Source organism: Thermobia domestica, chromosome 2, assembly GCF_964235325.1.
Source record: "Thermobia domestica chromosome 2, izTheDome1.hap1.1, whole genome shotgun sequence".
NCBI classification, from domain to species: Eukaryota; Metazoa; Arthropoda; class Insecta; order Zygentoma; family Lepismatidae; genus Thermobia; species Thermobia domestica.
In genome coordinates, this window is record NC_137455.1 from 346700113 (window position 1) to 346726548 (window position 26436).

A 26436-nucleotide genomic window follows, 5' to 3' on the forward strand; every position below is an offset into this window, starting at 1 on the left:
TTACAAAATATCCTAAAATATAATCCTAGTTAGACTAATTAATATAGACTCACTTAGATTATCTTAAAAGATCTTATAAAGTTACTGTTTTATTGCAGGGAAGTGTTAAAATAACAGGGCCAGAATCATTTTAATTAATACCAGTAAGTTAAAATCAAATATAAACCTATATGGAGATACGTATCTTCCTTGTGCTGTGTAAAATTTCCGGAAATTTTGAACCCATTAGAAAAAATCTTTTGTTCGGAAATATTGGCAAAACCAGGAAAATATAATTTAAAAACTGTTTCTTCGCCTGATGCTAATCTTATTTGCTATAACGTGTCTGCAGCATACATACAACGTATTTCGCTACAGGAAAAATACTTAAAGCAACAGCTTTTAATTTTACTTTTTAGTTTTCTGATTTCCGATAAAAATCCCCCTTCATTATTTGTAATTATATTTTTCGAACAACTCAAAAGGAGAGATTATTTCATTTACATACACACACACACACAGCACAAGTGCGTAAATTTGATCAGCGATAAATATATTAAAGAATTTAACATGTGAAATTTCCGTTCGTTATTATTAAAGACTAGCAGAATACCCGTTTTCGCACACGGAGAATACGTTTCATTTTGTGTATAAAGGGCACTAAAACTGCCACCAATGAACTTAGGGACCCCCAAAACTATGAATTCGACAGTAGTATCACTCATTTTCAATTACTTTTAGATGTCACTCTGCCCTTTACGAGGATCTAAGGAAGCTGAATTTGGATTTAAACGGCATCGGAAGTGTCACTGTTCATCTCAGCGACCCCGAAAACTTTGGATTCGACACTGATATCAGTCATTTTAGACCATTTTTTATATATCACCCCCTTTCTTCTTCCTAAAGTTTCGGTGTTGAATTTGGATTTAAAATTCATCGGAAATGTCACTATTCATCTCAGCGGCACTGAAAATTATGGATTCACACTAATATCGATCATCTTGCATCATTTATATATATACCTGTATATATATCCCTCCTCTCCCAGTTTGCGGAGATAAATTTGGATTTAAACGGCATCGAAAGTGTCATTGTTCACCGCAGGGACCCGAAAACTTTGGATTCGACAGTGATATCGGCTATTTTCAATCATTTTTATGTATCCCCCCTTACCCTCCGCTAAGTTACGGTCCTGAATTTTGATTTAAACAGCATCGGAAGTGTAACTGTTGATCTCAGCAACCACGAAAACTATGGATTTCACACTAATATCGATCATTTATGATCATTTTATGTATCTCCCCTCCAATTCCCCCACGTTGTAGTGCTGAAATTGAATTTAAGCTTAATCGAAAATGTCACTGTTCATCTCGGCAACTCCGAAAACTATGAGTTCGACACTAAGATCGGTAATTTCCAATATATATATATACACACACTTCCTTCCTCCAAGCTGCACTTTTAAAGTGAAATGATAAAATCCATCCAGGGCCCGATCCTCATCTATGTTGAAAATTTTTATCGAGATCAGTATGGTGGTTCAAGAGTTGATAAGTTACAAATATAGTCACTTTCATTTTGATATACGAAGATAATTTGTCGCACTAGAAAACAGGTATTTGTTTACATACAAAATTTTATACATAAAATTTATATCAAAGTCTGTATTTGAATATTAAGTAATAGTAATTATATTATGCATGAGTGAAATTTGCCTACTGCCCTTTCCTTTTAAGAAGTAATTTGCATAAAATTAACAAAATTTCAGCAGATCAAAGAGCACATTAAGAACTCAGTTTCAATCAAGAGACCTATTTGCTGCAACAGAAGCGCTTTATCATGGTATGCAATTGTAAAAGTTCTTTAATTAATGCACAACCAGGAGTAAACGACTAAAATGTACATAAAGGAAATGAGTGCAAACTATTAATTTTCAAGAATAATTACAACAGTTTTATTTTTGAATGCTTCTTTTTTAAATATTCACAATATTGAAATTACTCAATTTATATTTTTCACGCGTTGGAAAAAAACGGTTTCATTATTCGTAAAACTAACCTAATAATATTTTTGTTATTTTCCCAATTTTTCCGGAAAGAAACCGGAAAAACGGTTTTTTACCAGCCGGTTCAAAATTTCCGGAAATTTTACAACACTAATCTTGAGTACAGTACTGTGTGTTATTTACTTCACCAGTTCTTTGGTTCCTATTTTGAAAATTTCTGCCACCTATGTAATTACTACTAAATCTGGAAGTACGTGGAAAATTAGATCGATTGTTTACATTATTTCTAAAAACTGTACTATTGTTATTTCTGTTTCTTCTAAAATTAGGTTCGGTCGTATTGCCATTACGAGAAAATCTTACTTTATCTCTCGTACGAGGGGGGGATCAAATATAAACGGGATTTTTGTTCCTGAACATCAACTATTGATAGCACTGGCCGCGCGCTTCTGCTATGTTTAGGCGGGACTGCTGGGAGTGGAGAGAGCGTGCTGTTTGATATTTCCCGCCATTTCGTCAGTACCGCTCATGATGTGGGAGCAACAGGTGCACCCCTCCACTGCGCAACGCATAATCATAAAATTTCTTGCTCGTGAAGGAGTTACAGCGGCAGAAATTTGCCAGAGATTGACTGCACAGTTCGGGGATCAAACATTGTCAAGGACACGTGTGTATGCCTGGCATAAAATGTTCAAGGAAGGACGAGAACGTGTTGAAAATCAGCAACACGATCGCCGTCCTCGGGCCAGCAATACAAACGGAAACATTTTTGCGGTTGAAGGTATTATTGATGACGATCGACGAGTAACAGTATCAGAAATTAAAGAATATATATTTCGTACTCTATATCGAATTTGTCACATTGAGAAAATGAATAATCACATTCCTACAAGATGGTTCTTCGTTCTATCTTTTTATAGTTACCATATCAACTAAATAAACAGGTTATCAAGCAACGAAAAACAAGAAATATATCGATATAATTTACAGTGGTGCCCACCCCCCCTCATGTCCATGACGCACCCCTCCTCAATTGTCTATCCCTAGGTGTTCTTCCATGAAAAAAAAGTCTTTTCGATTAATTTTTACACACCCTCAAGCATATTTATATAGATTTTTAAGCCCCCCAAATATTTCAATGACGCAGTTTGCGTCATAGCCCCCCCTTGTGGGCACCCCTGATATAATACAAAATATTTAAAATTGTTTCTTTTTATCTTTTCTTCTTCTTCCTCTTAACAGCTTGTGCCTTTTAAATAGCACTTTTGCCCGTAAATAGAAACAATATTTAGAAATACAAAATATACATTATCGTTGTATGCCAACATGGGCTTTTATCATTTCACATTGATTTAAATGCACATTCTAAAGGGGGAATGGGTTTACATTTTTCGTAAAGACAAATGAATATTTTCTTGCCGTGCGAAGAACAGAAGCAAACAAGGAGATATGGTGGCGAAGGCAAAATAACTAGAGTACTATCTCTTCCTGTATGCGAATATAGAAAAATGAATTAATGAATTTCCTTTCATTTCTTTACATTACATTTTAATAAAGTGTACATACAAGGTATGTCCGAAGATGAAGGAAGTTTTTTTTTTTTTTTTTATTTCAACACTTGAGAGGTAAATGTGAAATCTGTTAATGAGAGATGATAGCAGAGTGGACTCGCAACTTATAGGGTACAATACAAGCTAGTTGGGTACAGTGTAAGTACAATAGGGATAGTGGTCAAGCTAGTTGGAAGTGAGAAGAGGAGCATCACGCATATCAAGCAATACAGGTGTGAGCTCAGGAATCCAAAGATGTAATTTGCTTCTTTTATATTTTGTATAGCTTTGAAAATCACCTACGAAAGCCACGCTACAACAAAAGATGAATGTATGGTAACCAACCCTTCTAATGCACGCCTGTAATCGCTGTACCCACTCCACTGTACACGTTGGAGAATGTCCGTTGAAATGTGGTCACGTGTGTTCTAAATGCGTTCCTGTAGGTGTTATAAATCCCAGATTTCTTAGTATGTACACTACCTGCTTGATATGGCCCCAGAGACAGGAATGAATATCATCAGGGTAATCATTCCACATGACCGAGGCAACTAATTCACTCCCTTGGGAGATGAACCATACAGACACCCGAAAGACGTAGTGGGGAGGAGACGCATAGTTTTGGAATTAAGAGAGAAAATTACCGTCTTGGTTCAAAAAAGAAAGAAACGAATGTCTCTGATGGAGCGTCAGGTGCACGCTCTGTTAAAGTAGTAAAAATGAAATCTGTAAGTTTTACGTCCCCCGGTTATGCCCGCTAGGCTAAAGGAGACGTTGATGATGAGAAATGAATAAAACAGTGAAATGAAGGAAGTGGGAGAACCCCGAGAAATCCCACGCACACGATGTTTCTCCACCACAGAGTTCATTTAGCGGGAGCTGAGATCGAATCAGGGACCCCATGTACCAGAGGGAAACGCTCTACCACTGAGCCACCGCGGGCCCTCCGTTAAAGTAATGCCGATGAAACAAGGATCAAGATTCGGGTGTCCCCATTGCAGGACTACCCCATTGCAAGACTAAGTTCGTAAACTCGGATCACCCCAGGTTGGATTGCTATCACACAAGTAGGCCTACTGACAATTAATCCGATTGACCTCCCCATTGAAACAGAACTAGGCCTCGTAGCTGAACAATATGCCACTTGTAACCAAGAAATCCAGTTCGTGGTGGTTCGTAGCCAACATGCAGTACTCTACTCGTCGATGGGCCATCTTCATTTAGTTATTGTACGTGCTGCTTACAAGAATACCAGCGACTAGTATGAATTACCCCGACAATGCAAGGGACTACTTTTCAGTGAGAGACGGCGACTACTATATATGAGTCTCATCAGAAGCAACGCTAGAGCTGTTATTGCCGTCTCCTTTTTAGTGGCAGCCCTTGGTTGCACAGCAGGTGTCTATCTTCCCCGGTAAGAGTTTCTCGGAATTTTTCCATCACGTTGCTATGCCATGCCGAATGTCTTTCTGGGTGCAATCTGTTGTAGTTATCAGCAATACATCTGAAGCGAAAGTTTCCAGAGCATTAAGATCATTTCTATCTTGAGTTTCTTTGTCAGAGGCATCTTAGATTACCTGCAATAATAAGAAATTCTATCAATGACATTAAGACTTCAAATTTTCACTGTTCGCAACTTGCAAATTATACAATATATGAAAGAAAAAGTTATATAATATAGATTCCTGAACACAATAGTGTTACTTGATATTCGACATTCCCGTCTTTCCCATTGGAATTTCGAACTTTCATTCACGATGGCGGATTTCACCATATACCCTTCAAAATACAACTTCTAGTTACTAACATCTTCTATTAACAGATACCCTTTTCATCCATGGTTTCAAAATAAAAAGGTGTCCGAAAACTATTCACTCACATTCTATATCGAACACAGAGCGTAAGCCCGTTCCTCCCAGAGCTCCTAAATAAAGTCCTTGCTTAAACCTTCTCACTACTTGCTTAAGCCCCCCCCCCCCCGAAATCTTACTATAGTAAAGTATATGGAATATCTTGCAGAATTTTAACATTTTCAGGCAAAGTCCCCCCGAAAGTTATCAAAGCCCCCCGAAACAAAATCGTAAATACGCCACTCACGGTTTGTATTCGAAAAAACAGTACAACTTAGAATCGAACCCTGAATCAGGAGTGCTTAAAATTGACTTTGTCACTAAATATTAACTTGGCCTAAACGAATCGATGTAGCAGATTCGTACCACTCCTAAGGATATGCTGTTAATTATATTTCCAACACTTAATCTTGACTGTCCTCTTTCTTCTAGATAAGTTCTTGGCTAGAGTGCGAGCTCCTGGTACAAAGAATCCTGGATTCGAATCCCTCTGGGACGTCTCATATTGACTCCGTTTTGAACAGAGGCATTAAACTCTAACCAATTTATTATGACTACTTTCATGCACCGGAAAGTCACTTTTCAATCTGCTTACCGACTATAGTAGTATACCTGTATGTATATATCACACATATGTTCCACGGAAGCAACTTATCTCTCTCATCTTAAATGTTTCATCTGTATTTTATTCTGTAACTTCTACTCGTACAACTGTGTCCACGATTAGGCTCTTGTTCGTCAAGATACTAACATAGCCATAATAATATACTAGATGGAAGAGTAGATTAATTAGTTGTCTAGAATAAACAATAACCTTACATTAGGTCTGCTTCTGAACAGAAATACAGAATACAAGACTATGAAAATTGTAGATGTGAAACTTTCAGAACATGCAGAATAATAATAGCACTAAATCTAGAACTGATTATTTTAACTTCAGTTTTCCCTTATATTTATATTTATCTTAAGTTATTTAAATTAAATGACCTACTCTCCCATCATAGTCATAACTTTCTGAAAGATTCAGTTGCTATTTTTTTTAGTGGCATTTTAAAATTATTCAGATGGTATGTTAATTGTTTAATTTCAGAATATAGCTACACGAGGTCTTCGATAAGCTACTGTCCAAAGGATAACAATTTAAAAATGTATTGCAAAAATTCCAAGGTTATAATTTTTACAAGGATGTCTCCAAGATGGTCCGCTACAAGATGTCCTTCTCATAAAAATATGTAAATATTATAATAATGATTAAGAACCTAGGAATCTTTATAAGCTTCAAGAAATGGAATGTTGTTTAAAAATATTAAATATTTAAATAATTGGAACGATTGATGTTCTGTCTAATAGTGGTATTTGTAGCATTAAGAGTACAAAGAAGCGTCCAGTTTGCATTTCGGAGATACCTTACCTCACCCCCTGCAAAACTAATAAAGCACTCCCTGCACCTAAGAAATTGCGATTATATACTGCTCTTGTTAAGACATATGCTTTAGCAGATAGTACCCCAGTACACTCCATTTACATCATGCTTTTGCCCCATTGGCAAAATTTTATGGAAGATAGCATGTGCCTAGTTTAGACAGAACAATTCTATGAAATTGAATCTTGAAATTTTGTGTACACAATCACAAGTAAATATTAGGCCACGAACAAAAAAATAGAAAAGAAAGAATGAAGAATATTCTGGTTTTAATGGGTGGGAGATGTGAATTGAATATCAACAACAATGAGGTTAAGACGCAGTATAAAAGAATAACGAATGAGATTATTTGTAAATGCATACTTGCCAAGGAGGAGTCGATAAGACAAAATGTGAACAAATAGAAAAGAACATGAATACAGGAAGAGTACCTGTGGCTTATAAGAAGGTTAAGATGAAATTCAAACCACGGAGACCAAAGACCAATTACTGAAAGATGAAGAAGCAAAATCCATGACTGAAGCTGGAGATATTGTGCAAACATGGAAGAAATGTTTAGAAAGACTCTATGGAAACGACAAGCAATTAGAAGAATTAGAAAATATAGAGAAAGTAGAAGAAGAGGTAGGAGAGATCATACTCATATCAGAGTACAACAGAACATTACAATACTGAAGAATATTTCGGAAAGACGACATAGGATGATTGGACTTACCATGACACATGGCGGAACGCGCTAGCAGCTGTGGCGAGAATCACAGAAGGAAAAATATCTAAAGGAATGATTGAAATATATGGGCGAAATAATACAAGGCAGAGGGAAGGAATCTACAGAGAAATGAAAAGTCTGGCTAAGGCTAACTGCGTCAAACCCATCGAGAGATTACTGACGATGAATTGAAATAGCATCTTTGCTTCTACTCAGTGTATTTGTTTTACTTTCAAATTCCAAAGAAATACTTCGTATCACGCGTGGCATTTACAAAAGCTTCTAAGAATAAGAATATGATGGGTACAGGGTAAGTGCCAACATGACACACTAATGTTAAATCAAGTTTCCAAGGAACATGCGAGGATAGCTGCTATCTTTACTGTAGTGTAACGAAACGAGAATTTTGACAATAGTTTGCTTAGAAGTTTGTTAAAGTTAGAGCATATTGCCTTTCATATTGTAGGCTTATGACGTAGGAAGGGAAGTTTCCTTCTTATCCCGTAACAACTTTAGAACATGTTGTACTTAGACATTGTACTGGTTAATATCAAAATATTAGTATATCAAATTGCTTACGTAATGACACAAGATGCAAAATAATATACAAAGTGTTCAATAGCAGCTTCTTTGCTCTTACTTATTTCCACTCTCTAACTGGCGAGTGATACTTATGGCTTAATTCAATTGTTGTGGAAATCTGAAGGATATTAGCTATATTGCAATTACCCCACAAATATCTTGAGTGAGCATCAGATCTCGTAGAAATAGCGTCAAACTTTAATTGAGTTGAATACTTTTATGTATCATAAACTTTGGAACAATTCAGTATTTCTTTTTATAATTTTCTCTCATGTATCTTAGATACGGTTTGTGGTAATTAACTTAAGCACTTTCTCCCAAGATCAGACCATCAGAACAATCATCAAAAATAAAATAGATTGAAAATAACAATGACAATTAAAGTAGTTTCATTAGTAATAATTAAACTGAATTATCATTAATCTTAGGTAGCTGACTTTAAAAAATAATTTGTCGTATAAATCAAATTGTTTGTAGTGTGTTCCCCATGGTGCGCTAGGTGGCGCACTACAATGCACCGTAAGACGGGGTTACTTTGCACATCAGGTGTTATTTTGCACAAAATATGAAAAGAGTTTCACAGTCCTCTGTTGGCAAAACCATGAACAATAAAGAGGAAGTTTCACCTGGCACCGTAAGATAGAACATCTAACTGTATCTTGACCATAATGTAGGTGGTTAACATCAGTTCTAATTACCGAGAGGGTTTGTTGTTATAGAGCCATGCAACGCAGTCACTGTAAAGGCCGACAAAATTTGAAAGGTATCACCTACAAGAATTTCCGTCAAAGTTAAGTCAGGTTCGAAGAATGTTACTGTGTATAATGGGACTTTGATGCAATAGTTGAAATTGAAATGTTAAACGTTTTACAGTCATAAAAAACGTAAAACTGGAAGAAGGCGGTCTCAGCCTCTAATCGGGGTTACTTTGTACCGGTCCAAAATACATCTTAGGTAGGAAATTATTACTACTGGAACCTCTTACATTCTAATTTAGGTAAATTTTCTATTTAGGTAGATCCCGGAATGAATTTCTTGTTAGAAAATAAATTATGAACAGTGGCGAATCCAGAAGCGTAGTTTGAGAGGGGCATCACTCACAAAAGCTTCATTTTCTTTAGAAATCACTAGACTTTGGGGGGAGGGCTTGAAGGCTTGAAGCTTATACGCATAGGAATGACTAATATTAGATTTTTTAAAAAAGAAATTATGCAATTTGGGTGGGCTTCACCCTGAAAGTCCCAAACTCCGTAAATCTTCCACTAATTCCGGTTCGGATAATATTCTTGAACATAAGGAATGACCAAGGCAAATCAGTTCACGGGGATTTTTTTTTCTGTTCCCGAGTTGGCTTTTGTATGGGACATATGCTAAACTATTGAAACGTGTCGGTAGCACAAAATACGTAATTTTCTTCGCAAATATTAGTAATTCATACTGGTATTTAAGTATCGATACCACTTCCTTCTTTCTAATATCAATATTGTAAACTGTATGCAGTTTTGTGTAGAAAGCAATATGTATAAATATTGAAGGGAAACATTGCACAGAAATGTTATATTCGTACATTGACATGTTTTTTTGTATGTTGTGCGAACTAACCTGAACTATGGGGTTACTTTGCACCAAAGTTTACATTTCAATAACTATGGTCATACTGAATGTTTACTAATGAACTTGCATGAATGTTTTCCACATGTCTATTATATGTTTAAAATACAGCGTTCTAAATCATTACGTTTGTAAGTTACATGCAATTTTCTTTAAAATTCCTTAAATCGTGTGCAAAGTAACCCCGTCTTACTGTACTTTGACAAACATTATCTACTTATGTTTAGGTACTACACAGTCTCATTCAGTATACGATCTAATTTTCCTTCTGGCTGGAAATAAACATACGGGGAAAAGAATTGAGTACACATGTACCACCTAGGTTGATTTAGCTCAAACGTGGTACCAAAAATGTGCACCAGAATCAAATTTCAGTTCTCCTAACTTGGCCAGAGCAGAGGCAGAAAAAGCACCTGTAGCTGGAATCTACGGATTTTTCTTCTATATTCACTCGATTTCTTTTTCTTCCTGTAACTATTTCACTCTGTGAAGGACCTAATTATCTGGAGAAGAACCTAGATCTTCATCTCCTGATGGACTTGCTAGAGTTTGAGTTTAACGTCCCTTTCAGCAACGATGCCACATGAGACGCGAACCTACTGATTAACGTGAAATCTAAACCACATGAGCTCCCGCCAGGTGATGGACTTTGTGATGTGAAAGCTCAGCGATTACATCCTAGCAGCCCTGAAGCATGAGTGAGCAACAAAGAGGGTGAAAATCATACCTTAGTTAATATAATTGTGTCATATAGAGAATAGAGGAGGATATGTACGTTAATTCAGATTCATTTGGTGTACATTGTGTTTTCTGTATGAATTTCCATTCATAGGAATGGCATAAATTCAATCGTCAGTAACATCACGAATAATAATAAAAATCTTTGTGCAGAATATAAAGAAAGAGATTGACATTCAGGTCTCTACTGAATAGCAGAACTATTAACAACAAAGAACCTTAACTCTTTGCAGCGTAGTGATGCTGTTTCTGCGTCACAATTTTATGGGATGATTCTGCATGGTGGTGCAAATTTTGCATCACTCTAGTAGGCGTATTCCTGGTTCTTTCAAAGTGATTCATTTTGTCAACCACTTAATCGACGTAGTTTAGACGCCTGTTCCTAGATGTCAAGTAAATATATTTTTACCCATTCGTCGTAAATCAAGTGTTTGCGCTTCTGCCCAAAAATTTGTGCTGTTAATTTTAGCAAAAAAATAATACTTCCCGTGCAACATAGAGGTATAAAATAAGTATTTCTCTGTGCGGCAAAAAGAATACACAAGTACTTCAGATATCAGCCAGAATTCTCACCACATTTTCTGTATGTATTGCAATTCCCATCGCATACCTTGAGTTTCAAACTTTACATAACTTTTATGAAATGGATCTTCAATGAGCGTAAAAATAATGCTAATTGTGAAATTTTGTTGCTATAAAGTGTAGTAGTGATGGGCAGACCGATTCACCTCTGAGATCGCCGCTCAATAATTCGCTCACTAAAATGAATCGATTCATTTGAACGACTCAGTGACTCACTTATATTTTTACAACGGGGCGAGGGGGAAGTTAAAAACTGAAATTGTATTATCAGACTAAATGCATTACATAAAATGAATTTGAAAGGTATAACTCCAATTTTAGATTACAAGCATACTGCTATTAACAAATTTAACTTTAAAAAATCACAGGAAGTTACACTTTTAGACTAATGCAAATTACAATTAACAGATGTAACACACAAAAATGCAATTCAGATACAAAATACACATGCAAATTAGACTAAATAAAATTACTATTAGTAAGGGTGAAAATATATCACATATGCATAAACGCTATATGCAAATTACAGCCTAAACGAATCAAAATACGCAATGCAAAATATTACAACTTTGGACTCAATGCTATAGCAATACAATTTTAGAATTACTGCAAAAGTGTTACAACTTTAAATTCAATGCCAAAAATATTATAATTTTATTACAACATCGTGAGAAACTAAATTTTTCCGAAAATGTTGGCCACCACATCCCTCTTAGAATACACATTTTAATCAAAGCAACGAGTTCCCCCGTGGCTAAGCGTTTAGCGTACGCGCCTTTGGCGTGGGAGACTCGGCGTTCGATTTCCGGGAGCTTATGTGGTTCGGGTTCCACGTTAATCAGTATGTCCACTTCTCATATAGCCTCGCTGCTAAAATAAAATGAAATATTTTAGTTTAATGGCAAACGATTAAGCCCTGTAGGCTAAGGAAGACGATGATTAAAGCAACTGAATGATGATGCAAGAATTGGTGGAATGAGAAAGTGGGAGGAAACAGAGTACTTGAGATAACCCACGGATATGATGTCCACCACGAACTTACTTTGTTGGGGATCGAACCAGGGACCCCATGCACCAGATTTGAGCGCTTTACCACTGCCTCGCTACTGAAAAGGACGATAAACTCAAAACTAAATCAAATCAGGCCCGTATCCATCCCAGGGAGACCGGTGGATGCTAGGGAGGGTGATCCAACCATATTATAGTTCATCACTATATTATAGGTCATTTGCAAGCATACCGTGATAATTTTAGGAGATACAGTAAAAATTTAGAAGTTTCCCAGCCCCCTTTCCCCTCATGGATACGGACCTGAATCAAATCAAAGTAACATGATAAAAACTGAATTCGAAGTAGGTGTTAGTAACTATATCAAACAATTAATTTTAAACGGTTCAACTGCTTTCGCTTGGCGTGATTACAAGATTCTTGTAATTTTTATATAATAGACGTATTTTGCCTTATGTAGAGTCGTTTTGACGCGTGATTAGTGGCATACTAAAGAGTGCTACTAACATATGTTAAATACAGTAGTCAGGCTTTTAGTATGTCGCTAACCGTACGTCAAAATGACTCTGCATAAGGCGGATTGTGTCAATAACACAACATTGCGGTTTAAGAACTGTTTTAAGTACAGAAAACTTTAACAGGGGCATCGGTCCCACCCATCCCAACCCTGTGTGCTTACATAAAATTCAGTTATGTTGTAGGTACAACTTACGGGAAATACGTTTTGAATTTTGTTCATCACATATTCTTAAGAATTTCCATATATTCGTATATTATAAAAGTATCTTAAAATACCCTTACGTAGACCTTCGTTATTTAAGCTGAAATTACCTTTTGCAACGAAAATAATGAACTAAGACAGTCAGGATCAATTCTCTCCTATTAAAAAGATATATTTAAAATTCACTGTAATTATTACGAATTTATTTGAATTACATATACTCATTTTAACATACCATTTTCCTAGAGAATTGTATAACACATACTTTTGTTTAAAACTAACAGTTCCACAATATTGGTGTACGAACAAAGGCAGAGTGACTAATCAGTTCTTATCTCTACTGATGGTGCGCTATGCGCTCTCGTTTTCATTAAGTTCTCAACTTAATATTCAATTGTCTATGTGCGATTGCAAGAGCGGATCCAGGGAATAGGAAAGAACCGGCTATTTCGGGCTTTTACGTACTTGACCTACTCCCCCATTCTGCAGATTTGATTTTGATTGATGTTTTAATATAAAGCATAAACTTTTAACTATCAAGTCCGACTGCCACATCAAAGTGCTAAACATTTACATTGTTGGTACTCTTTTTAATTTATTCATGCCAAAGGTACAAATACACTAAGGCAACGCACATTTGCCGAACTCGACTGAAGAGGCGCTCGCCATAGTGAGAACCTAGCAAAACTACCCCTCCAAAACAGCAACTGACAACTGACTGAACCAACCAACAAGATTAAACAGCAAGAGGGCGGTTCGCGAGTGAGCGACGTACAAGATTCACATTCTCCAAACATTGTCGCTCCTAAAGAATCGTTCCTTCCAGAGAACAGTGGTTCAAAAAGAACCACGACTCCTGAATTACCACGACTCCCGAAGAACAATGACGGACTAAGACTCTCGAAGAATCATGATTCCCGAAGAACCACGACTCCCAAAGAACAACGACTCTCAAAGAGTAACGACTCTCGAAGAATCGTTGCTCATTTCTAGTGAACAACGACTCACTCACTCATCCAAAAGAGTTAGTCAGAAGAGTCGGCTCACTCGCGAGCGATACATCACTAAAGTGTAGTTTAATGTAACGTTCATTGTACTTTGATTATACTTTGGTGTTAAAAGGAAAGAACATAATTAACGGCAAAAGGTGAAACGAGAAACGTTTCATGTGAAATGATTCAAGAATGAAGTTCATCTAGTCTTATTACGTTCAGTAGAAGATCATGGCAAAAAGAAGTGTGATGAAAATGCTAAACTCATAACAAAATGCGCTTATTTTCATCTGAATTTTCTGTTGTTTCTTTCAGTTAAGGAAAATATGTGTTCGGAAGTTGTTTGACAAACGTAAACAATTGGAAATTTTGAATAATTCACTTATATATTGAAGAAAAGGACTGACATATATGACTATCATTGTTCATGTATTGAAAATTTTGATATTACACAGTAAAAAATGGTCGGCTAATTCAACTCAAACTTAACACAGGGCAGTGGTTCCAGCGTGACTACCACTATGCGCTGTTAATTAAACACAGATCCTGCGGTTTTAGCGTTTAACACAGGCGGTGTATTGCGTTTTCAACACACAACCGGTGTTGAGCTGTGTTAAATTCGAATCTATGTTAGTATTTTCGGTGTTGATTCGACACCAAGTCAGGATCGGTAGGGAGGGGAAAAGTGTTGTGTTACTTGTGGCGGTGTTGCACCATCACGAAGAAAATAACACAGTGTGTAATGTGTTAATATTACACCATGTCAAACATTAATATAACACAGTCCCTGTGTTATTTCAACATCATTTTCTTGTTATTTCAACGCAAAATAGGAATTTATCTGTCGAGATGGGACTTCAGAACGTTTTAGGTTGGCATTACTGTCACAGTGTACACCATACATATTAAAATTCTCAATACGCACACCCTTGATATAAAACTTCCTGCATTATACACCTTCGATATCAGAATTCGTATAACATGCGCCTCAAATATCAAATTTCCTTCAGCATATATAAATATAAGGACTGTTATGCGAAACCCTGTTAACTCCACTTTGACAGATTTTAGAGGAGACCAAAGAAACCAAAAAAATCAAAATTGCTTACGACAATATTAATCTTAGGGACAACAATGATATGGATAAATGTAAGAGCATGGATTAAGTGTCACTTTTACATGCTGTTTGCATTTTAGTGACTATAAAATTTATATACTGTATTGTGTTGGACTTACGGGTTTTAGCATAATACGTATTAACTTAAAAGAATTCTAAATTCTTTGAAAAATTACTTTTCCCATCTTGATTTCCTTCTTAATGTGTTTTTTAAAGACCGAGTCAATTGGGTTTGTAAACGTACTACAATTTTAAACATGGCAATTTTTATTAGCAAAAACGTACAATGTATTCCAATGTAAGCGTTTTCCTCAGTATACTCGATGCCATAATGTTGATCTAAAGAGACACTACATCTTAAAGTAGTTTCTTTAAAAATGATTTACTTATAATATTCCCAACCAGATGGGGTCCCAGGTAGGACCGAAATGCTTGCGAAGAAAAGAATCAACTAGGACTTAACGGAGTTTCGGAGCTTTTTTACGCTATTTTTAAATTGAATCTAATGGATGTTACACGATATCGTTTTACCCATAGATAACAGACACCTCAGAGTTCATTGTAAAGATAAGAAAGCATTTTCAGCAAAAAGTGTATTTACCGAAGGTTAACGATCCTCATATATCAAACTTTTCAGTGTACACTTTAAATAACAAATTTTTTACATCATACGTGTAATACAACGATTTTTTACAGTGTACTTATAAACTATCAAACCTCTCAAAACGCATATTTAGATTTAAAGTTTTTAACAGAATACATCTTTGATATCAAAATTCCAATACCACACCTATTACAACAAAATTTCCATATGCCAAACTCCATAGCATTGAAGTCGGATGTCCTCTGTTGCTTATTTCACTGACCCTTTTTTTCCAATCTACCTGCCTGTGAATCAAAATTGTGCAGTTCAACCAACTGTATACAACGAGCTGATATCTGTTTTGGCGACTGCCACCAATTACATAAAAAAAAAGTATTGATATTATTTTATAGCACAACACGCCAACAATGTGATAGTATATTAGAGCAACAAGATTTAGAAAATAATAATAATAATAATAATAATAATAATAATAATAATAATAATAATAATAATAATAATAATAATAATAATAATAATAATAATAATAATAATAAACAGGACACACTGCAAACGGCCATTATTTTACGATCCACTCAGATATAGTCATTATTAAGTCGTTATTCATAACATTCAGGAAGAAGGTTCTATCAAAGCTTTTCAAAATAATATTTATTTATTTAAGTCTATCTTTTGATGTTTACCAGGAACCAAAATTACATGCATCAATTGATTCTTATTATATCATATTTCTGATGCCTGAATTTGTTGTAGAAGGCTTGCCATTTCTTCAAAATACTGTGGAAGTACGTACAAGAAATTACCAGTATACTATGAGTCAAAAACTAAATGCTTTATTTTTGAAGGAACAGTTTGCGTTCCGTTTGCAATTTTCTCGGGACATCGGACGGCTTTCTGCGAAAAGAGGCATTTCCCTTAAAAATTCCCCTAAATTAGAGATGTCCGGCGACTGTATACAGTGCCTTGTTACTTAATCACCTTTCGATAACTTTGAAATTTAATGACGGAGAAATAGTGGGAGTCCGTCAACCGTTTTGCGTTTTTTCTCGTCCACAGAGGAGAAAGTGCCCAATCGGTAGATAGCATTTTGAGAATGCAATGCTTGGCTTGATGTTTTTAGGATTTAGGATTTTGATTTCTGGGCTTTCGGCATCTATGGTCATGTTACTTGTCACGATTGAGGGATGACGAACCTCGGCGAGCACATTAGCCGAGGAAAGGGAAGGAGGAAAGGATTGGGAAAGAAAGGAAGCGGCCTGGGACCCAGGCACGTAGCCAAGGGGGGGTCCGGACCCCCTCCTTCGAGACCAGAAATGAAGAAAATTAAGGAAGGATTAAACAAAATGAAATGAGAAAAAGAAGGATCAGAGTTAAAAAAAAAACTACAGGAAGCTTTTGGTTACTCTTTCTTATGAGGAAATTTGTATTACTTGCAATACATGGTTGCGAGGTGAGCGATATATACTGGAAGAGTCAGGGAATTTGAAATTTCTAGAAAAGTTGCGGAATTCTTAGAATTTCTGCTACTAGTCAGGGAGATTTCAAGCTTCCGAAAGTATAGTGCCATTTTGTAACAGCGTGGACACTTTTTATCATAATTTTTCGTCATCGCATCCTTGCAATATCAAAAATGTTAATTCAAAAACAATTTTCTACTGTTCCTTTAACCTGTCATTTGAAACAGACAGTTGTTGACGGAATAATAAAAACTGAAATATATGTTTAAAGAAAGTTCTGTTAACATTTGATTCAATAGAAAAAGGAACGCAGATATTGTAAAATATTTTACAAGACATTATTGAGTATGTACTTTTTATAATAGTAAATATGTACTTTTTATAATAGTTGAGGTCATAATGAAAGGAAAAATGTTATATTTGAATAAACAGAGGAAGGACGTAAATATTGTACAATCTTTTTCAATATATTTATTTATATATTATTATTATTATTATTATTATTATTATTATTATTATTATTATTATTATTATTATTATTATTATTATTATTATTTTACTCGATATTTCTTCATAGTTTGTTATTGAAATACGTACCAACATATCCTCGTTTTATTGTCTTAACAAACCAATATGTGTTGATAGTAAAGTAGTTTAGATTAATCGAGCTCCTGGGCCTTCAGAATTTCACGTCACGCTCCCCCCCCCCCCCGTTACGAAATCCTGGCTAAACGAACCAATGTATATTCCAGTAAAATAGTTTAGAATGATCGAGCCCCTGGTATGATGACCACAGTATTTCATGTCATGGACCCCCCCTTCACGAAATCCTGGCTACGTGCCTGTGGGACCTATAAGTTAGGTACAACCCCGGCATTTGCGTGGTGTGAATGAGAAAAACCCTGGGAAAAGCTCATTCAGGACGGCTGGAAGAGAATACCAGGGTTTCTCAACCTGCAAGTCAGGACTCACAGAAGAGTCGCAAGAGGATACATGGGAGGTGAGGACTCTCCTAGACATATGGCGACAAACGGTGGCTCAGTGGTAGAACGTTCACCTCTTTGTGCATGGGGTCCCTGGTTCGATCCCAGCTCGCGCCAAGTGAACTTTGTGGTGGACAAAGACCGTGTGCGTGGGTTTTCTCGGGGTTATCCCGTTTCCTCCCACTTTCTTCATTCCACCATTTCATTCATTACGCATCATCACTGTCTCTTTTAACCTACCCGGCATAATCGTGGGACGTAAAAATTAAAGATATCATTACATTTCTCCTAGACATATTTAATTCCTATAGTTATTATCAAAAACAGCAAAAAATAAAGAATCGTTTAAGAAATAATTGGAATAAAATAGAAATACAACTGGTGAAAAACTGCATAGTGGGATACAATTCAAAATTAGGACCAATGTTAATCCTGACCCTGGTGTGACTTCACTTTGCGTCAAATGCGATAAGCAGCAGTTATGAGAAAGCTTATTACAAATCTAAATTACTTAGGGGATAGCTGTCAAGAGGATATAATAAAATGGAGATTGTGATGTGAAACAGACTGAAAAAGCCTGCTCTAGACCTTCATAGCTACCCTCTGACTAATCAATATAATAATTTCCACTTACACGTTTTTTTAAAAAATATATATATTCATTCTCTTACTCTCAACAACTGGAAAGTTTCTAATGAACAAATTAATTAGGAAAATAAAGGAAATTAAATCTTGATGCTTCCTCTCGGTGGTAATTTCTCTATGTGATCAACTTTCTTACTTCATTTAGGTATAAAAGAAGCTACTAGTGTATGCAATATAATCAGTTCTTTGTGAATATCAGGAACAATCATATCCGCAATGGCTTTCCTCGCCCAGGTAAGATTATTACGTTGTATTTAAAAATAATAGTGCCAGAAATTAATATAAATTATTAGCATCAGAAATTGTAAGGTGTATTGATACATAACAGGTTAATTATGTTTCCTAAAAGACTCTGTGCTAGTAGTAATAATCCAAACAGCTGGTTTTCATGCAGTGAAAGAGTCTTATATTCGCATCTTTTTATTAATAGAATGTGACCGCACTGTTACAAAAAAAAAAAAAAAAAAAAAAAATCACGTAAACTAATTCTTACTAATCCTTAAACTGTTTATGTTTGGTGCTTCTGCCGCTGATCTTGTCACTACAATGTGCATTTGGTGCATGAGATCCCAGGTTCGATTCCGAATCAGGGATCATCTTGAACGTACTAGAATGGATCAAGTTCAACTTAAACCGTAGGACTGTCCTATATTGCCTCGCTTCTGACGAAGGAGATAAGTACTGCACAAGTTAATCAATTAATTATATTTTAGTTTACGTACAATTAAGTAAGAAACTGTGTTTTAAACAGGGAGCAATGGCACGTGATAACTACATGAAGGGGTTTGATTTGTAAGGTGCGATATTTTTTCAACTAATATTGAAACAGGAAGTCCGATAATTAATTGATTCCAGAAAACGTTTCTCGCTATCTGTTATCCTTCTTACTCTATAGAGATCAACGTTAAAACCGGAAGTCGTTGATTTCTGTCACTTCCGATTTGAAAAGGCTAAGAAAGGTAATAGTATCGATTCTAAGAACAATAAATCGATTCCAAAAAACAAAAATGTTTCTTGTTTTTCCAATCGTTTCCAATCGTAGACCAATATTGAAACCCGGAAGTTACAGTGGATTTCTACAACTTCCGGTTTTAGTAGAGAGTTGGGGATACACATGAAATGTATTCTTGACACACTTAATCGCTTCTCGCTTGTAGGAAATCGCTTCTCGCTTGCTTTACCGTTTTTGCTCTACAGAATCAACGTTAAAACCGGAAATGGTTGATTTCTACAACTTCCGGGTTCGATATCGTCTCTATCAACGAACTCGATTTCTAATTTTTAACCTTCTATATCCTACGAAAATTGACAATTATCCATCACGTAGTACTTCAGACTTTTTGTCTCCGCACAGACTGACACAGGGATAGAGATAGTCTTGTCTCCCGAACGGATTGACACAGAGACAGAGGAATAAGATAGTCTTGTCTCCCGGGCTATCTTGTACATAGTGACAGACATGGTCTTGTGTTCCAAACGGAGTACACACAAACATACATAGTCTGGCTCCTAGACGGATGTACACACAGCTAGATATGGTCTTATCTCCCGAATGGATTTACACACGAATAGACATGATCTTGTCTCCCTGACTGATGTACTTACGAACAGACATAGTCTTGTCTCCCAAACGGATGCACGCACGGCTAGACATGGTCTTATCTCCCGGACGGATGTACACACGAATAGACATCATTTTGTCTCCCGGACTGATGTACACTCATGTCCAAAATGATTGTCGCATATCTATAACTGTCTTCTTCTAAGAATATAATTTGATAATAATTTTGCAGGGTACTCTTAATACTGATACTATGTGTATAATCGGGAAATGTATATTTGTGGTAAATTTCATAGGAAAAGAATTATAAATACGAAAATTAGAATGGCTAAAACAAAATGTTGCTACATGAACAAGAAAGATTTATTTCCGTTTTATTGTTCTTATTTATTGCTCTTTTGACATGAAATTTGCCACATACATGTCTTTGTCGATTATACGCATACTTACATTATAAAAAATACCGAGCGAATTCGTTATCAAATTATATTCCTATAACAACATATTTATAGAGATGCGACAATAATTTTGGAAATGAGTGTACATACGAACAGACATAGTCTTGTCTCCAGGTGGATGCACACACGGCTAGACATGGTCTTATCTCCCGAACGGATGTACATACGAATAGGTATGATCTTTTCTCCCGGACTGATATACATACGAAAAGACATAGTCTTATCTGGCGAGTGGATGTATACCCGGACAGACATGGTTTTGTCTGCCGACCGGGTGTACACACAGACAGATTTAGTTTTGTCTTCGGAATGGATGTGCGCACGAACAGACATGGTCTTGTCTACCGGACGGATGGAGACATGATGAAAAATAATGAAGTTTTTGTGAACCAAACGTATTAAAAATTAGAAACACTGATTCGAGTTTTATTGAAGAGTTTTTATTAGCTACGACCTAAAGTCGATTGACCTGAGTATTTTATAAATGAAAGAATACGCAATTAATACCTATGTACGAGGTATTAATATTAGATTTGAATTGTTTTACAGATTACTTTCCTTGTGCTGGTTGCTTGTATCTTGGCTGTTCAGGGTATTGGATATGGTAAGTTAAGCAAATTCCTTGTTTGCCATATTTGTGTAATGCACATTCTTTTAGGCTAACTTTTGCATCTAAAATTAGAATTCAGAATAGAAGTTATTTAGATTTTTAAACATTTTTTTTATTTTTTTTTTAAAAATTCTTATTTGTGTTCAAAGCCTGCTATTGGCATGCAATACTTAAGCTTTGTGAAACAACAACAGCTTGCATAAGACTAACGATTCATCACTTTTTTGAGTTGAGTTGAGTTGATTTTAGTTTAGCGTCCCTTTCAGCAGCGAGGCTATATGAGACGTGGACCTACTGATTAACGTGGAATCCGAACCACATGAATTTCCGCCGGGAATTGAACCCGGGTCTCCCACGCCAAAGGCGCGTACGCTAACCGCTTAGCCACGAGGGAGCTCCATCACTTTTTTGTAACAATATATTTTTATTGCAACTCAAAATTAATGTGCCTATCATCAGTATAAGATACATTTGAGTAAAATAAATATTCCATGTGCACATTACTGACCGGCGTATACCTTTTTGGTTCAGGATGTTGAAAGTTGAAGTGAGTGATAAAATCTATTAAATACGTTATTTACATCAAAAACCAACAAGTGAAACTGCAATTAGAATTTTTCATTAAAACAGGGACGTCATCTGGGGAAGGTAAGTTCCTCCTCCCCTGAGTTCGAAAAATGTTTTATTCTATTGTATAGCAAGATAATACACTGAATGCTCACTGAATTGCGACCACCTACCTAATACTTTGTTGATCCACCTTTTGCCCAGTGGACGACCTGGACACGGCGTGGCATGGATTCTGGTAGTTGCTGATATATTTCCACGGGAATCTGACACTTTATACTCCTGATGGCATCCCAAAATGAGACCACAAATGTTGATGCCGGAGTCATGGTGCGAGGAACTCTTTCTGCAACATTCCATAAATGTTCTATAGAATTAAAATTCTTTGACTTAAGGGGCAAATTCATACGCTGTAGCTCAGTGGAATGTTCCCTAAGCCAAGTAAGTAAAGTCCTGGCTTGGTGGCACAGTGCATTGTAGTATTTGGGGTAGAATTGTTGTATTGTAGGGTTACGTAATTCTCTAACACCTGCAGGTATACAATGGATATCTCACTGTAGTTCATACACACAAACAGTAACAGTCCATGTTAACAGAAGCATCCTTAAATCTTACAACCGCCCCACCTGCCTGTACAGTACGCACCATGCGCGAGGGATTCATAGTAACTTGGTGCTGTTGACGCCACACATGCACCCCACACGCCCGTACAAAAGGAGTAGTACAAACCGTGATTTATCGGATCAACACACTCATTTTGAATAATCTATGGACGAATTGGCGTGTTCCTGTGCCGAAAAGCGACAAAGTCGGCGGTGAGGAGTGTGTTGTCTGCTGTGGAACTGCATTCGTGCCAGTGTACGCTCTATAGTTGCGTGGGATATGGATGTTGTGCATCCACCATTGTTTTGGTTACGTAACTCCCGCACACTGATGGTTCCTTTTGCTGTCACGAGTCACATATCACAAATTTCTTTCACTTCCTCCGACTTAGCACCTTATAAACTCCTCGCCTGAAATACTAGAGAAATTGAATTTTACACACTGACTACCAACAGAAATAGCTACGTAGCTAACGTACACAAACATAAAATAATTGCTTTCTTTCTAGTCAGGACACGAACATTTCAGTCCACCCTCGTAGTTTCTAATTTATTTTACTGTGTACTTATTTTTATCGTTATTGACTTTGCAATACTCGTGTTTCATGTTTCAAACTTCGTGTACTTATATATCGTAGCTGAGGACGTAATACGTAAAGGAGTGCCGCTAATTTTATTTTTCAGAGTTGGCATCCTTTACTACTATATACGTAATTCTATACGTGCAATACTTTCCAATATTATATAAATATTACTGATTTTTCTTATAGTCTGCAATGGAGACAGCCCGGTAGCCAGCCCAAAAATGTAGGGGGCGCCCGGCACGGGGGGGACCCGATCCAACCATATTATAGTTTATCATCATATTATAGTTCATTTGCAAGCCTACCGTGAAATTTTCAGGGGGCAGCGAAAATTTAGGGGATCGGCCCCCTAGACCCCCCCTGGATACGGGCCTGAATGGAGAACACTTCTAAATAAATGTTTGTCAGAAAGTAACGAAATTTTAGAATTCACTCATACTTCGGAATAGTAGTCCAATATATTACTAATGCTCCGTTATGACTAACTGGAATGGTTAGAGATAGAAGAAACAAGTATTCGATGTCCGATGAGATCTCATATAATTTTGACTCTACATTATGCTGAAGGTCTAAGGTACTGTCTTGTTCAAATAATCCTGGTCACAAATAATTATTTTTAAAGCTATTTACTCTTCATGTAATAGAAATTGAATTACTAAAAATGAATCTTGCTTGACTGTAGGCCTTTATCTCAAGTGAAAAAAAAAAAACATTGGAATAGCTTAGTACGATTTTGAGACAAGAAAGTTTCACATGGAGAGCATTGTCAGGTTTTTTGAGAAAGAATGTGTAGCTGATTTCAGTCCTACTTTTCAGAAAAGGAAGTATTACAGAAGGAGTACAATTAAATGAAATCCAAGTAGGATTAATGTTAAAAAGAGCTAACTGAAGTGAAAATTCTGTAGTCCTCTAGAATCATCACTGTATACAGGGTGCAACTGGAGGAAGTTATTATACTTTGGGAAATGGTACTATTAATGATTCTAAGCAAAAAAGTTCCCATGCATGTGTCGTATTCTCAATGGTTTGAGAAGTACATGATATGAACCACTTTTTTACTTTAGGATTCTTATTGCTCACATTGTAGTTATTGTACAGAGGTGATAAATAGGAATTTGAATGGTAATCGAATGACCTTTTCAATGGTGTGCAGCACGTGACCATGGTGTCTTTGGAATGGAACTATTTGAGGGAACTTTAGGAATATGTGTTCCCATCCACTTAACTTAAATCATCTTAAAATAATTTTATTGTTTCCACATTTCCTTCAATAAATTCCTTTTCAGCGTTACGAGTGTCATATGCTGCATACAGTTATAAAGGCCTTTCTATCACCATTCAAATGCGGTAATTATCATCTCTCTCGACTAACTACAGGGTGAGCAGTTAGGAATATAAGATCAAAAATGGTTTCAAACCTGTTTCTAACAGGACACATGGTAACATGAACTTTTAAGTAGAATTATCCATACTACAATTTCCCAAAATATTGCCACTTCCTCCCGGAACACCCTGTATATATATATATATATATATATATATATATATATATATATATATATATATATATATCTTTGGTGTAATATAATTCGCTGAAAGAGCTTCATTGTGCCTAAGTGGATAGCGTACGCGCCTTTGGCATGGGATACGCAGGTTCGATTCCCCGCTGAGCTCATGCAGTACATAAATTATTTATTGATTTCAGAAAGGACTACGGCTCGATTAGGAGGGAAACATTGTATAACATTCATACTGAATTTGGTACACAAGCAGGTTTAGTTCCATTAGTAAAGATGTGTTTAAACCCAAAGTAAACTAGAAAGAAATACTTGTGCATGACTTTTCACATCAAGAATGGCCCGAGACAAGGAGATGCGTTATCGTCATTGTTATTCAATTTTCTTGCAGAATATGCTATAACGAAAATTAAGGATAGCAACCAGAGCCTAAAGCTGAATGGCAATTATTAGGTTATTTTTTATGCTGATGATACCATATTGATACGAGATTATAGGCCTATGAAGATAATAGAAAGATATGCAGAGGTTTTATTAAACACCTGCAGGAACATGGGTATAGAAGTAAACACAGAGAAAACTAAATACATTAAAAATCCGCCGTGACGGTAATATTGCAAATTATGGAGACATCAATATATCAAGTAATACTTTCTATAAAGTGGACAGTTTCAAATATCTAGAATTAACATTAACGGATCATAACCATATCCACAAAGAAATTAAATGTCAACTAGAAGCAGATAATTTGTGTTATAAGTTCAGTCCAAATTGTTTGGTCTTTGCGAATTCTGTCGCAGAATTTGAAGCTTAAAATATATAAAACGATAAATGTAATATGTACTGTATGGTTGTGAAATATGGTTGTGGAAACTTCATTGCGAACAACTACATAATTTACACTGTTTATCTAACATTGTTAGAGTGTTCAAGTCTAGGAGGTTCAGGTGGACAATTTATCTAAGTAGAACGGGAGAAAGTAGGGACGTTTTCAAAATTTTAACTGAAACCCCAATTGTAAAAAGATCTAGATACAGATCGGAGAGCAATATTCAGATGAATATCACAGAATAATGATTACAAGGCTGAAACTGGGTCCAGTTGGATAAGGACAAAACTCAGTGGAAAGCTCTTGTGAATTTAGCATTGATCATTCAGGTTTCGTGGGCCAAAGAGTAAATTAGTTATTTATTCAACTCATTAGATTCCAATACTATATAACTTTACCGTGTTTCATCTTTCCAGGTGGTGTAAGTAGCTACGGTTACGGCATTAGCCATGGCCACTACCCAGGAATCTACGGCCTTCATGGCTACGGATTAGCATCTGGATATGGATTCCCTCATGGTTATGGAGGATTTGGGTCTCTTGGAGGCGGAATCGTTGGAGGAATTGTTGGTTAAACAATGAATAAATCAGCGGTCTTAATTGGTTTACTTGCATTGGTTATCCATCAGGACATTTCAAGAAATCTTATCTCTTACACTGAAGCATGTTCTGCAATACTCAATAAATACTACATTATTTTAAATGAGTCTTTTTCATTTAGTAAATATTGTTTGTCTCGTAAAAATTTGTTTACGTCATCTGTCAGCGTGTATAGTGCCAACAATAAAATTCGGAGGTGGTGATGTTATGGTGTGGTCATGGTTTTCTTGAAGGGGGCTTGCACCCTTTGTTGTTTTGCGTGGCACTCTCACAGCGCGTACATTGATGTTTTAAGCACCTTCTTGCTTCCCACTGTTGAAGAGCAATTCGGGGATAGCGATTACATCTTTCAACATGATCGAGCACCTGTTCATACTGCACGGCCTGTGGCGGAGTGGTTACACGACCATAACATCCCTGTAGTGGACTGGCCTGCACAGAGTCCTGATTTGAATCCTATAGAACACCTTTGGGATGTTTTGGAACGCCGACTTCGTGACAAGCCTTACCGACCTACATCGATACCTCTACTCAGTCCAGCACTCCGTCTAGA

At 36.3% G+C, this 26436-nt stretch overlaps 1 long non-coding RNA gene across 1 annotated transcript; it reads left to right on the top strand.

The window, feature by feature from the left end:
- Positions 1–18756: 18756 nt before the first annotated feature.
- Positions 18757–25965, top strand: LOC145679871 (uncharacterized). The gene is made up of 3 exons (XR_014130591.1): positions 18757–18790; positions 21125–21179; positions 25701–25965. It is a non-coding gene; the product is annotated as an uncharacterized LOC145679871 (long non-coding RNA).
- Positions 25966–26436: the final 471 nt, after the last annotated feature.